Source organism: Schistocerca nitens, chromosome 2 (genome assembly GCF_023898315.1).
Source record: "Schistocerca nitens isolate TAMUIC-IGC-003100 chromosome 2, iqSchNite1.1, whole genome shotgun sequence".
Lineage (NCBI taxonomy): Eukaryota > Metazoa > Arthropoda > Insecta > Orthoptera > Acrididae > Schistocerca > Schistocerca nitens.
Genome location: NC_064615.1, coordinates 771531479 through 771543686, shown reverse-complemented (window position 1 = coordinate 771543686; position 12208 = coordinate 771531479). Strand labels below are relative to the sequence as shown.

The 12208-nt window shown below is 42.3% G+C and overlaps 1 protein-coding gene across 2 annotated transcripts in view; it reads right to left on the bottom strand.

Annotated features, from left to right (window-relative positions):
- Positions 1-9691, bottom strand: part of LOC126237019 (ras-like GTP-binding protein RhoL) — a 342104-nt gene extending 332413 nt beyond the window's left edge. For both annotated transcript variants that reach the window (XM_049946758.1, XM_049946757.1), the window contains exon 1: positions 9508-9691. The gene's annotated coding sequence lies outside the window, so the exon portion shown is untranslated. The remainder of the gene's footprint in view (positions 1-9507) is intronic.
- Positions 9692-12208: the final 2517 nt, after the last annotated feature.

The window sequence follows — 12208 nt, the reverse complement described above, 5'->3', positions numbered from 1 at the left end:
GGCATGTCACACACTTCTCACTCATGGTAAAAACAGAAATCGTATAAGCTGATTTAAGTAGTGACTAAAACGTAAACAAAGGACCCTAGAAACTATTCAGGCACATATAAATAAATTGAAAGAGTACTGAATAAAAAAACTGGTGATTACGTATAACTCACTGTTTACTTACGATACGCGCGCGTGAAATTAAGCCTAAAATCCGTGCTATAGGCGCGAGAAGGAAAATAAACTTCTTACCCCGTTTAATCTTCTTTAACACTTCACTAACACTTCAACTAATGTAACAACACTTATATTATATTTATACCAACTGGAAACGTTTATCTATAAGTTTAATTCACTGCTTACGATTTGCGTGCGTGAAATTAGGCCTAGGATTCGTGCTACAGGCGCGAGAGGAAAAATACGCTTCTTACCCCGTTTAATCTTATTTTATACTTCACTAACACTTCCACTAATTCAACAACACTTATATTATATTTATAACACCTGTGCACGTTTAAAAATAGCTTAATAACAACGCTTTTTATAATTATTTTGTGCAGCAAATACTCGAAGATTCCGCGTCGGCGCTGGTGACTACTCTGAAGGTCACACATATCTACTTTATGCGGGCTGTAAATAAATAGTTGCCACTATTAAAGTTCCAACCTTCGTATACAGAACTCACGAACTGTCTGAATCGCGATAGAGTGATCCGGTTAAGCGAATCATGCATTTCTCGTTTCCAAAATATGCTCCCTCTTCGAGCAGTTAGAAAATTTTAGTACTAGCAGAGATACAAAAGTGAGCGGTAGGTAAAAAAGATTAACTACCCATGTGTTATAGTATCCAAACTAATTTAGATACTGACATCGTGTTTGGCTTACGTGATGCACTATCTCACAAAGTTTTTATGTCATTCAATCAATTTCAATACTGTGCCACTGGTGGCACACACAACATCGAGCTCTATCCAAACTCGGCGCAACATATCCACACCAACTGTGGCAATGGCACATCTTTAAATCATTAATGTGGTTGACAGACATTTGGTGGACTCTTTCCATGACATATGCCTATACAATCAAGTTCATCGGTGTAATGTCAGGCGACCTAGGAGGCCAGTGAACTGAACCATCGCTGTCGGTAAAACTATCTGGAAACGCCAGGTCTAAAACATCTCGCACAATCGGAGCCCATCGTGGTGGTGCACCATCTTGTTGGAACACACGAAAACAAAACTTTGTGAGTTTGTCACGTAAGCAAAATATGGTGTGAATATCGTAATTAGTTTGGTTGCTATAACACACTGTAATGGTAGCGTACCTTTTGAGACACCATGTAATCATTGGAAGCTGGCGTGACTGCTACGGTCGCAGTTTCGAATCCTGCCTCGGGCATGTATGTGTTTGATGTTCTTAGGTTAGTTAAGTTTAAGTAGTTCGAAGTTCTAGGGGACTGATGGCCTCAGATGTTAAGTCCCATAGTGCTCAGAGCCATCTGAACCATTTTTGAACTGGAAGCTGTTCCGAATAGGTGTATTGTGCGAAATACCGGCTATCGCGTACCAGAGATACAAAGGACGTCTGAAGTATTATCCTCTGTCGTGGATACTGACAGTACAGAAAAATTAGTTATAGCTCGTTTCTGTGTTCGTGCGTTCTTGTGTGTGTGTGTGTGTGTGTGTATTTCGTCGTGGACATGTGTGCAAAGGCTCTGGTGGGAAATTCGACTAGTGGGTAAGATATAGAGGAATATCATCTTCTCTAATGATACCGGAAGTGGTTCTTGTGCATTGTACAAGCAATATAAAACTTAATAAAGATTAACTATAGTTCAAGCTTTTTTTAAAATTCTTTACAAGCTGTGATTAGACCAGCAATAATCATCACGGCTCCAGATCGGGGTAACTGACCACCGAGTGAGCTTTTCAACTGATCACTGAAAGAAAACATTAGAGAAGAGTCGTAATATAATTGCATAGGCTTCTGCAGCCAGAGTCAATTGACATAAAAGTTTTCCGACTATCGTACCGCGTCAGATTGTAAAAAACTGTACTGGGGAAACCAACGTTTCAGCCACGGCTACAGTAGCCTTCTTCTGGGCTACTGGTGTGCTTTAGCTGTCTGGAGCCGCTTATGTTTTGTCATTGCTGCTCACTGAGCATGCCGTTACGTCACAGTTTTAAAAGGTCGTTGTAATGATTGGTCACTTGGGGCGGAAGGAACGGGAACTTTATCTTAACAGGTTGCTACTGGGGAAGGAGTGAGCATCGGGTGTTGTGTATCGCTTCTGCGAACGCGCATACGAGAACACGAGCGCCACACTCGTCTGGGGCAGCACAGCAAGTTTGCAGTGGTCAAACACCGGCAAAATGCGGCAAGGAAATCAAATTTAAGGAAATCTGAGTACTGCCCAAGCAGCCAGGTTTGACAAACGCAAGATCAGAGACGCCACAGAAATAATAAAACACCCTGACAATATGAACAGAGAGGATGGATACCAGCTTGCCCCATCCTCGCTGCCAGCCCTCAGAATCCAACAGGGCGCACCAACAGCACGTGACGCGAGCGCTACCGGCGAGTAACTGCCGCCGCGCGTCCTGTGTCCAGAGCCGGCCGGTGTGGCCGTGCGGTTCTAGGCGCTTCAGTCTGGAACCGCGTGACCGCTACGGTCGCAGGTTCGAATGCCGCCTCGGGCATGGATGTGTGTGATGTCCTTAGGTTAGTTAGGTTTAAGTAGTTCTAAGTTCTAGGGGACTGATGACCATAGATGTTAAGTCCCATAGTGATCAGAGCCATTCGAACCATTATAGCCTGTGTCCAGTAGGAGGAAAACACGACACCACGCCTCACCAGCCGATGAGCACAAATCACAGCCAACAGTACCAGAAGCAATACACAACAGCAGATCCTCATTCCGTGCACCGTAGCTACCTGATATAAATGTGTTCCCTTTCCTTCTGCCTCAAGTGAGCGATCATATACTGAAGAGCCAAAGAAACTCGTACACCTGCCTAATATCGTGTAGGGCCCTCGCGAGCACACAGAACTGCAGCAACACGACGTGGCATGGACTCGACTGAAGTAGTGTTGGAGGGAACTGACACCATGAATCCTGCACGGCTGTCCATAAATCCGTAAGAGTACGAAGGGGTGCAGACGTCTTCTGAACAGTACGTTGCAAGGCATCCCAAATATGATCAATAATGTGCATGTCTGGGGAGTTTCGTGGCCAGAATAAGCGTTTAATCAGAAGAGCGCTCCTGGAGCCACTCTATAGCAATTCTGGATGTCCGTCTGTCGCCTTGTCTGTCGCATTGTCCTGCTGGAATTTCTCCGTCGGTATGCACAATGGACATGAATGGATACAGGTGGTCAGACAGGATGCTTACGTATGTGTCACCTGCCAGAGTCGTATCTAGACGTATCAGAAGTCCCATATCACTCCAACTGCACGCCCCACACCATTACAGAGCCTCCACCAGCTTGAACAGTCCCCTGCTGACATGCAGGGTCCATGGATTCATGAGGTTGTCTTCACACCCGTACACGTCCATCCGCTCGATACAATCTGAAACGAGACTCGTCCGACCCCGATAAATGTTTCCTCATCAACAGTCCAATGTCGGCGTTGACGGGCCCAGGCGAGGCGCAAAGTTTCGTGTCGTGCAGTCACCAAGGGTACACGAGTGGACCTTCGGCCCCGAAAGTCCATATCGATAACACTTCGTTGAATGGTTCGCACGTTGACTTTTGTTGATGACCCAGAACTGAAATCTGCAGCAATTTGCGGAAGGGTTTCACTTCTGTCACGTTGAACGATTCTCTTCGGTCGTCATTGGTCCCATTCTTGCAGGATGTTTTTCCGGCCGTTCCGATGTCGGAGATTTGATGTTCTACGAGATTCCTGATATTCACGGTACACTCGTGAGATGGTCGTTCGGGAAAATCCCCACTCGGAGATGCTGTGTCCCATCGCTCGTGTGCCGACTATAACACCACGTTCGAGCTCACTTAAATCTTGATAAACTGCCACTGTAGCAGGAACAACCGATCTAACAACTGTACCAGACGCTTGTTGTCTTATATAGGCGTTGCCGATTGCAGTACCGTATTCTGCCTGTTTACATATCTCGGTATTTGAAATACGCATTCCTATACCAGTTTCTTTGGCGCTTCAGTGTAACAACGACCTTTTAAAATTGTGACGTAGCTTCATGCTCAATGAGCAGCAATGACAAAATATAAGCAACTACACGCAAGTAAAACACCTCCATGACTTCTAGCTTACAATTTACGACCGTCCTATCCAGTTAACTAATACATTAAAATATCTTGGACAACGCTCGACTGGCAACTAATGTGAAAACCTCACCTACTACCCCTCCTACAAAAACTACTAACAGGCCGAACTTCGAGATTACACCCCTCCACTATTTTTCGCACCTACAAAATCCTAATCTGATCCATCCTCTGCTATGCAAATGCTGCATGGAGCTCCACCCAATAAAAGTTATACAAGTCCCTCCCAATCCTCGAACGCCATGCACTGCTTCTCGTTTTCCGTACCCGTTGCCCTTCCTCCACAAAGATCCTCTACCATCACATCAAATTCCCACTCCTCCTCACCTACATCGAACACCTCCGTATCTCGTATACTATGCGCAAACCAGATTTTAATCTGATCACCAACCCTGGTACGCTGCCGCGCCTCTACAAACACGTCCCACCGTCCATTGACCTACACACACTCCGCATCCTGTCCCAACGCAACTTCAACTAAATCCCTCTCCCAGACAATCAGATAAGCCCAGATATTTATCACCCATAACAAATTTAACTCTTTCCCATCCATCCCACTCAAAATCAGGGCTCCTCTCTCCCTATCCCTCTCCATCCATTCCCATCCCTTTCCTATTGTTACACCTACCCTACCCACTAACCAAACTCGTCTCCACCCTCTATCTTTCCCAATTTCTGTCTTCTCACAATCCACCCCAATACCTACCCTCATATCCATAGTTTTCCTACCCCTCAGCCCTGTGGAACATATTGTCTGCTTCCAGTACAGGTCCTTCAGATTTTAAGTGAAAGTGCAGTGCTTCATTGTTTTTTCCTAGACGAATTTCGCCATTCTTTAATGTGTTCTCAAAATGTACATATTTTCGTTTTTTAGATATCAATCTTTAATTTTTTAAATTTAAAATAATAAAACGGTCCACAGGTTCTTTATTCTCATCCTTGTTATATTTTTAAAAATACCCTTGAAGAGCCGAATATTGCACCGCTGACAGCCCATATAGGACGAGGGGGGAAAAGGAACAATAAAGAAAAAAAACTAAATCAAAACAGTAGACCCAGAAGAAGGTCACCGTAACCCTTGCCGAAACGTTGATTTCTTCAGCACAGTTCTTTATTTACATTACGACGCAGTACGATTCTCAGAAAAACTTTATGTCAACAGTCATAATGTTCACTCTTTATAATGATAAAACGTAGTACAAATGATAGTAGTCTGACTTGTCCCAATTTATATAAGATCGGGTAAGAAGTGTTCGGAGTTCACATTATCGGTATCAGATGCGTCATTTAACTTTACTGTATGCACCAAAACAGCTGTCCAGAAAGTGTTAACGATTGAAATATTTGTAAATTAAATCCGAACGAGCAGCTTCCTTTTTGCAAAGGAGCAGAGCACATTAAAATGTGCTGAGAAATTACAACAAATTTCTGCTCCGTTACTAGATGTATTTGCTGAGATGTCACTGTTTATTTGCCACAAGCCATCACCGCAAAGTACAGCCTATAGCGCAACACAAACTTTTTAGAGGGGACATTTTTAGAGGAAAAATAGACAGATGATTACGAGCTCAGCAATATAATTAATTGAACAGTGAGAACTGGTGCCGCAAAAGATATACTTTCAAAAAACACTGTCAAACTTGGAGAACGAGGCACTCCTGTTGAATATGGGTAAGCCGAAACAAAAGTACAATAAGTTAAGCATTTAGAAAGAGAAGGCATCAACAAGTATTATGACTAGTAGAATATGCCTCAAGAGAATTAAGATCCTGTAGTATGGTGATTATTCAAACATTTTTGTTAGCACTACATCAACTGTCGACAAAATATTGAACTGGAATTCCTTGATATGACAGCTTTAGTATGGCAGTTATTTCACTGTATTAACGGGACGGAGACTTCAAGTTCCAATCTGTGCTCGAAAACTATTGCCCAGCAAGGAAAATGCCAGGCGAAGATGCTACTTTAAAGTGTCTAGACATAGGTCAAATCTGGGTTATCGCCATTTGTTTTTTTGAAATTTAACGCTTCTTTGATATACAAGAGAGACTTCTTTGCTCGAAACTTTGTTTTGTGGTTGTATCCAGTCTGATATTACAAATCTTTCAGGGTTCCATAAACTTAGATCCAATATGAGACTTATTATTTTACTTATATGATTAGTCTTGGTGAACGTGAAGGACTCCTATGTCTGATTTTGACTATAGTTCATTAAAAGATTTTACCTATATGCTATTTTGTGTTAACAATCAATTATAGTTTATAAATATATTTACTAACCTCAAAAATTGGATGTTCTATTTCCACTTCAAACCCCAGCGTATTTTATCAGACTCCGAATGGCACTTAATTCTTTCCGTATTCATGTCACAAAGGAAACACACTTCTAACGAGTGTTCAGACTTATTCTCAGAAGCTTTGCAAAAGATTTTGTGTAACCATTAACGACTCATCAGTGTAGCATGACTACTGTTTGCTTAGTATTGTCGTAAAAAATTATTTTTGAACATCTTGCAATTTGCACTTGTTGGACCACTATTTGTACTAGTACTAAAATTGTCTTATATTGAGTTACAATTCTATCTAGACAAGTATCAATATGATGGTGTTTTTCTTTTTTTTGTTAGAGAAATGATTCCTCAGTGTTTTATTCTAGACTTGGTTTACTGCTCGCTGTACGGAGATCAATAGTCAACTGGCTAAACGTCAGATAGTTAAGTAAAACCGAAAGAGCTGTCACCTCTCTGTAAAGCAAGGCATGTCACAACCAGAAGCAAGTCCCGATCGTTAAACGGTCGTTATACTTCAGGGGAGCTTAAAAAACGGTTGCAGACATTTACTCCTACTGTACCGTCCTTAGCGAACAACCTCTTACAGTAGACGCAAGATACAAAGGAGAAAATCAAACTCGAGAGCAAACACGAATTTACGTATACACTGAGCAATATATTTAGTTCCGGAAAGAACTCGGAGTTTGAGAACAGCGTTGATATTAATTTTAAAATGTTTCTAGTGAGTGAATTCTCTTTTGCATGATAGTGAGATTTATTTCGTAAAGGCTATAACATCACACTGTCTGAAATTTAGGAACTTAGCACAGCTGATGCTGGAAGTACAGAATTTTATCTGCACTCCGTCATAAGTGTCCGTTAATCTATTCAGTACAACTGGAATAAAATAAATAACAGCAAGATACCGTGTATTGAAACATCAAGATCGTCAGCAGTGTTGTTGAATTCATGTTTCGTGGCTGCTTGCCCTGTAACTGCATCACGGTGTCAGTTGTCTGAATGCATTCTTTAGTTTGTGGCATTAGCAAAGCATCAGAGAACTTTACTTTTTCCATCCTCTTTTAGCACGAAGAGTTCCTTCAAGTCTAGGCTTGCGACATTTTTTAGGTGAAGAAAACGTGCACAGATTTCAAAACATGGAATTGTCTGACTTTATCTTCGTTTTCGTTATCTCTTATTGCACAAGTACTTTGAGAACCCGTAATGGTAAATGAATTTCGACTTATGGAATAAACAGATAAAACTGTCAACACAACACATTGTTTACCGCTTTTGCAGAACATAAGAAATAAAATTAATTCCAGAGACTCCACAATTTATTAATAGTGTAAACGTCGTATTGTGTGTGGCTTGGTTCACATATTCCAGGTACAGCCAGTGGTGCGGACTATCGTGTATGCATCGGGCCTTATTTCGAGACTCATTTGTAAAACTGGCAACTGCCAGCCAAACAGATACTCATGCAAAAACCTCTAGTTGAAACCCATGTAAGCTACAGAAAATGGCCTTCTGCAGATGAAGACACCATGTTGTCACAAAGAGTGGCTGGTCTCTTTTCTGTCGAGGTGCTATAAGAAAATAACAATCGTTACCAGTGTCTCGTTTTTAAGGAAAGACGATACGTAAATTGATTTCCTATTTTCGTCAACATTAATTACATATTTCATGTTCAGTGCGAATTCAAGAGAACTTCGATGCTTCGATAGCTCTCTAAGAGACGATACGTTAACGAAAATTGTTTAGTTCCAGACATTATCAATAAAATCAAAAATGACATCTAAACCTCGCAATAAGTTCTCTGTATTCGTAAGCTGTGTTTGTAAATCGAAAAAGTGCTACGGTAGGGAAAAAATGAGCAACAGTTTTCATACACTTGAAGCAAGATGAATAGTTCGAAAACGCAGGAGAGAGAAGTAGCGACAAAATGAAATGTCGAGCTTTGATCGAATACCTCATTCGATAGACAGCTGGCCCTGAACAGCAAAGACCCTGGTCTATGACCTTGCCCGAGGTGCAATTCACTCAAGCAGCAACTTTGTTGCTGAACATTTCAGTAAATGCTTCATGCTTCACCTTCAAGTGATTCGAAATTATATTTACATCTTTCACCAAACCCTGTTTCTACCAGATAAGGTACATAATTTTCCGTTGACGGACTTAAAAAACTTTTTTTTTCCTGTATGAAGACGTGTGCACAAACAGACTGATCACTCATTGAACAGGTGTATATGATGTTTCCGCTTTCGAAATCTATTGTTTTCTGAAAATCAACGGAGAAGCAATATTATGAAAAAGGCCACCTCTAACGACGTCGACATCAGTAGGACACTAAACATTGAGAAGCAGGAGACACAGGTGAATGGTAAGAGCATATTCTTGTATCAAATGAAGACAGATTAAAAGAACAGAGTGCGTAGTGTAAAGTAACATGCAATAAAATGGTTCATAGTTACGATTTTTTAAATTTCATTAGCAGTCACAGTGTGTGAAACGACTAGCCTCGAAATGTTACAGGAAATTTACAGCAGACAATACTAGAAACAACCACAAAATGTTATCTTCATTGTCAGGCAGTGCACACACTATTCGTGAGAAAAGAAGTTTTATCTCGGAGAATATCTGGCAGATTTAGCACAAGACTGAGCTGTCAGTTATCGCAACATTTCAGGTATATATTTCTTTGCTCTCAAATGTTTTTCTTTCTTTTACAAGCGCTTCTGCAATGCATGTGAAACGTAGTGGAGCTTCTACAGTGTACAAACTAAGTATGAATCGTGGTATTTCACCCTTGTGGTAAGATCTTAGGGTAATGCTGATAAGCAAAAGACGTCTGACTTACATAATGACCAAAGGTGTAGCACTACACCCTGCTCTTACTTCGTTTCCGATGCTGCTCGTCGATGAATGTTAAGTGAATGTATACTCACCTCTGGCGAGGAACGAACGTCTCAGCAGCAGTTACAGCAGCGGTGGAGAGCTCCACAGGTAGCAGAAAGCCGGCGAGTGTTGGCAGAAAGGCGATGGGCGTTGCGTGGAACATGTAAACCGTGGCACCGCCAGCAGGACCCGTCAGCTCGGTAGCCTGCTCACACACAGCGCGCTATGATGGGAGATTAGGCTCAGGAAGTGGTTATTGTGCGCGATAAGGCACGCAGGGGAAGTTGGAGCACAGGCCGCTAGATGTCGGCTCTCGTTATCTCGGCCTGTCTCCTAAGCGAAAGACGAAGGAACGACTCCGCTTTGGAGCGTTTCAATAAGTCTGCTGCACCAGACTGCTGTAGGCTGCAAACACATCCACCAGTAATGTAGCCTTAATACCACATTTTGATCTCAGAACCATGTTTGTGTTTAAATCTTGTTTTCTAAGAACGGTGATGCACAAGAATCGCTCCTGTAACCATCCCCTATCTCCTGTTTACAAGCGACGTTCCTAAACCATTCTATCCGTTTACATATTTCATTACACTGACGATACCACTTTTCTTGCTTTCCACCCCACCGTTCGCCCCAACGACTCCTCCAACTTCAACACTTCAACTCCATAACTTCGTATCTTGGTGTAACCAGTACCATCATACTTGGTAATATATATATATATATATATATATATATATATATATATATAGAGAGAGAGAGAGAGAGAGAGAGAGAGAGAGAGAGAGAAAAATAATTGCAGAAAACTTACTCGTGCTTTTCGTCTTCTACATCTCTACATCTCAATCCAAAACTGTCCTGTTCATCAAACAAAACACAAAAATATCTTGGACTGTCACTCAATCAAAAACAAACATGAAAGCTCCCACTATTAATCATCCAAAAGAAACCCACAATAGACTGAAACTACTAACCAGCCGAACATAGGGGAATAAAAGTCATGACTATCAAGCATGCCAACAAAAACCACATCATCCCAAATTCACATATGAATTTCTGCGTGGATCTCAGTTTTTCCCGAGTTTTACCATTTGCTCCAAATCCTTTAGCATCATGCAATCCATTGCACTTTCTATACCCACTTACTCTCCCCAACCGTATCCTGTATCGACTGACAACGTTTTCGTAACCACCCAAAAGCAATGAATACGTCCGCCAGTCCTACGTCCCCTGTAAAGAACAATCCCTTGAGCCCGCTGTACCTCCCAACATTGAGAACGCCAGCCTTATGCCAAGCCTCCATCACCATGTCTCATATTATTTACATCACCACAAAATTCGCCTCGTTTTCTAGGCTAATTTTAACTACCTCCTGCCAGACCATTAAGTCATTCGTGAGATCCACTCATCTGATCGAGTATAACCTGCCCTACCCCTGCCATCCCAAATCGAGGCGCCTTGCACAATTACAATCCAGTCTGCCTCCTATTGACTAGATCCCGTCCCTGAACACCTTCCTACACTCATTCGACATCCTTTCTCAAAATCACTTCGTCTCTGCATCCAAATCTCTGAGGTAGGAAATGTTAGTTCAGTACCAACACCGTTACAGGTTTCAAGCCCACATACAGCAGCAACATCTCATCAAGCTTCATATCATCCCTTTTATTTCTATTAAAGATTTTTCATCACTTTATTCAAACGTTGATGGGAGACAACATGACTACTACTGAGTCAACCTCCTTCCCTCCCCCCCCCCACTAGAAAAATATAAACAATAGATAAATAAAGAACCTGATCGTCAATGCAATCAGTGCCATTCTATGAGCACCTCGAAACGGGAAGCCAGCCCTTCATCTGCCCAACCAGAACTAATCACAACTTTCCATCCTATTGGGATTCCCATACATCACAATAACTTTATCTCTTGGACCCACATTAGAAGAAGTCATCCTCTTCATGACAACTTTCCTCCAAAACATTCACTTATTCCTGCAGAGGCGAAACTGAGATACGAGAGGTGTCCAGAAAATAACTTATGATCGGGCGTGAAATGGAAAACACAGTGAAAATCCAATTAAGCTTAGCACAGATGTGTTGGACAGTGTCTCTAGTATGCCCGGCGATCGCGTCACGTCGCTCTTTGCAGTTCCGAGGGCACAGGGGGCACCTAAAGTTGCCTAGAAAATAATGTCTCCCACCAAGTAAGGATGACTGTCGACAGATTTCACCTGATTTCAAGCAACCCCACATCACGTAACTGTCACACATTTCCTTCTTCGTGACAATTCTCGGCCGCACACTGCACTGGCAGTGAAGACGCCCCTGCGGTGTTTTCGATGGGAAGTCTTTGATCACCCACCACACACCCTGCGATTCTCATCTCTGCTCATGTGAACCGCTTGCTATGAAGCACTCTGACACAGACAACGAGCTGTAGACCAGCACAGAAACTTGGTGGAAAGCAAAGGCGGCTGTCTTGTGCGACAAGGGTATTGGAAAGTTGGTACCACGCTACGACAAACCCTCCCACCGGAGGTTCGAGTCCTCCCTCAGGCATGGGTGTGTGTGTTGTTCCTAGCATAAGTTAGTTTTAGCAGTGTGCAAGTCTAGGAACTGATGACCTCAGCAGTTAGGTCCCTTAGGAATTCACACACATTTGAACATTTGCTACGATAAACGTCGAAGTCGGAGCGGTAACTATGTAGAGAAGCAGCCGGAAGGCGCAGCTAACTGTCGCAAATAAAACATTTC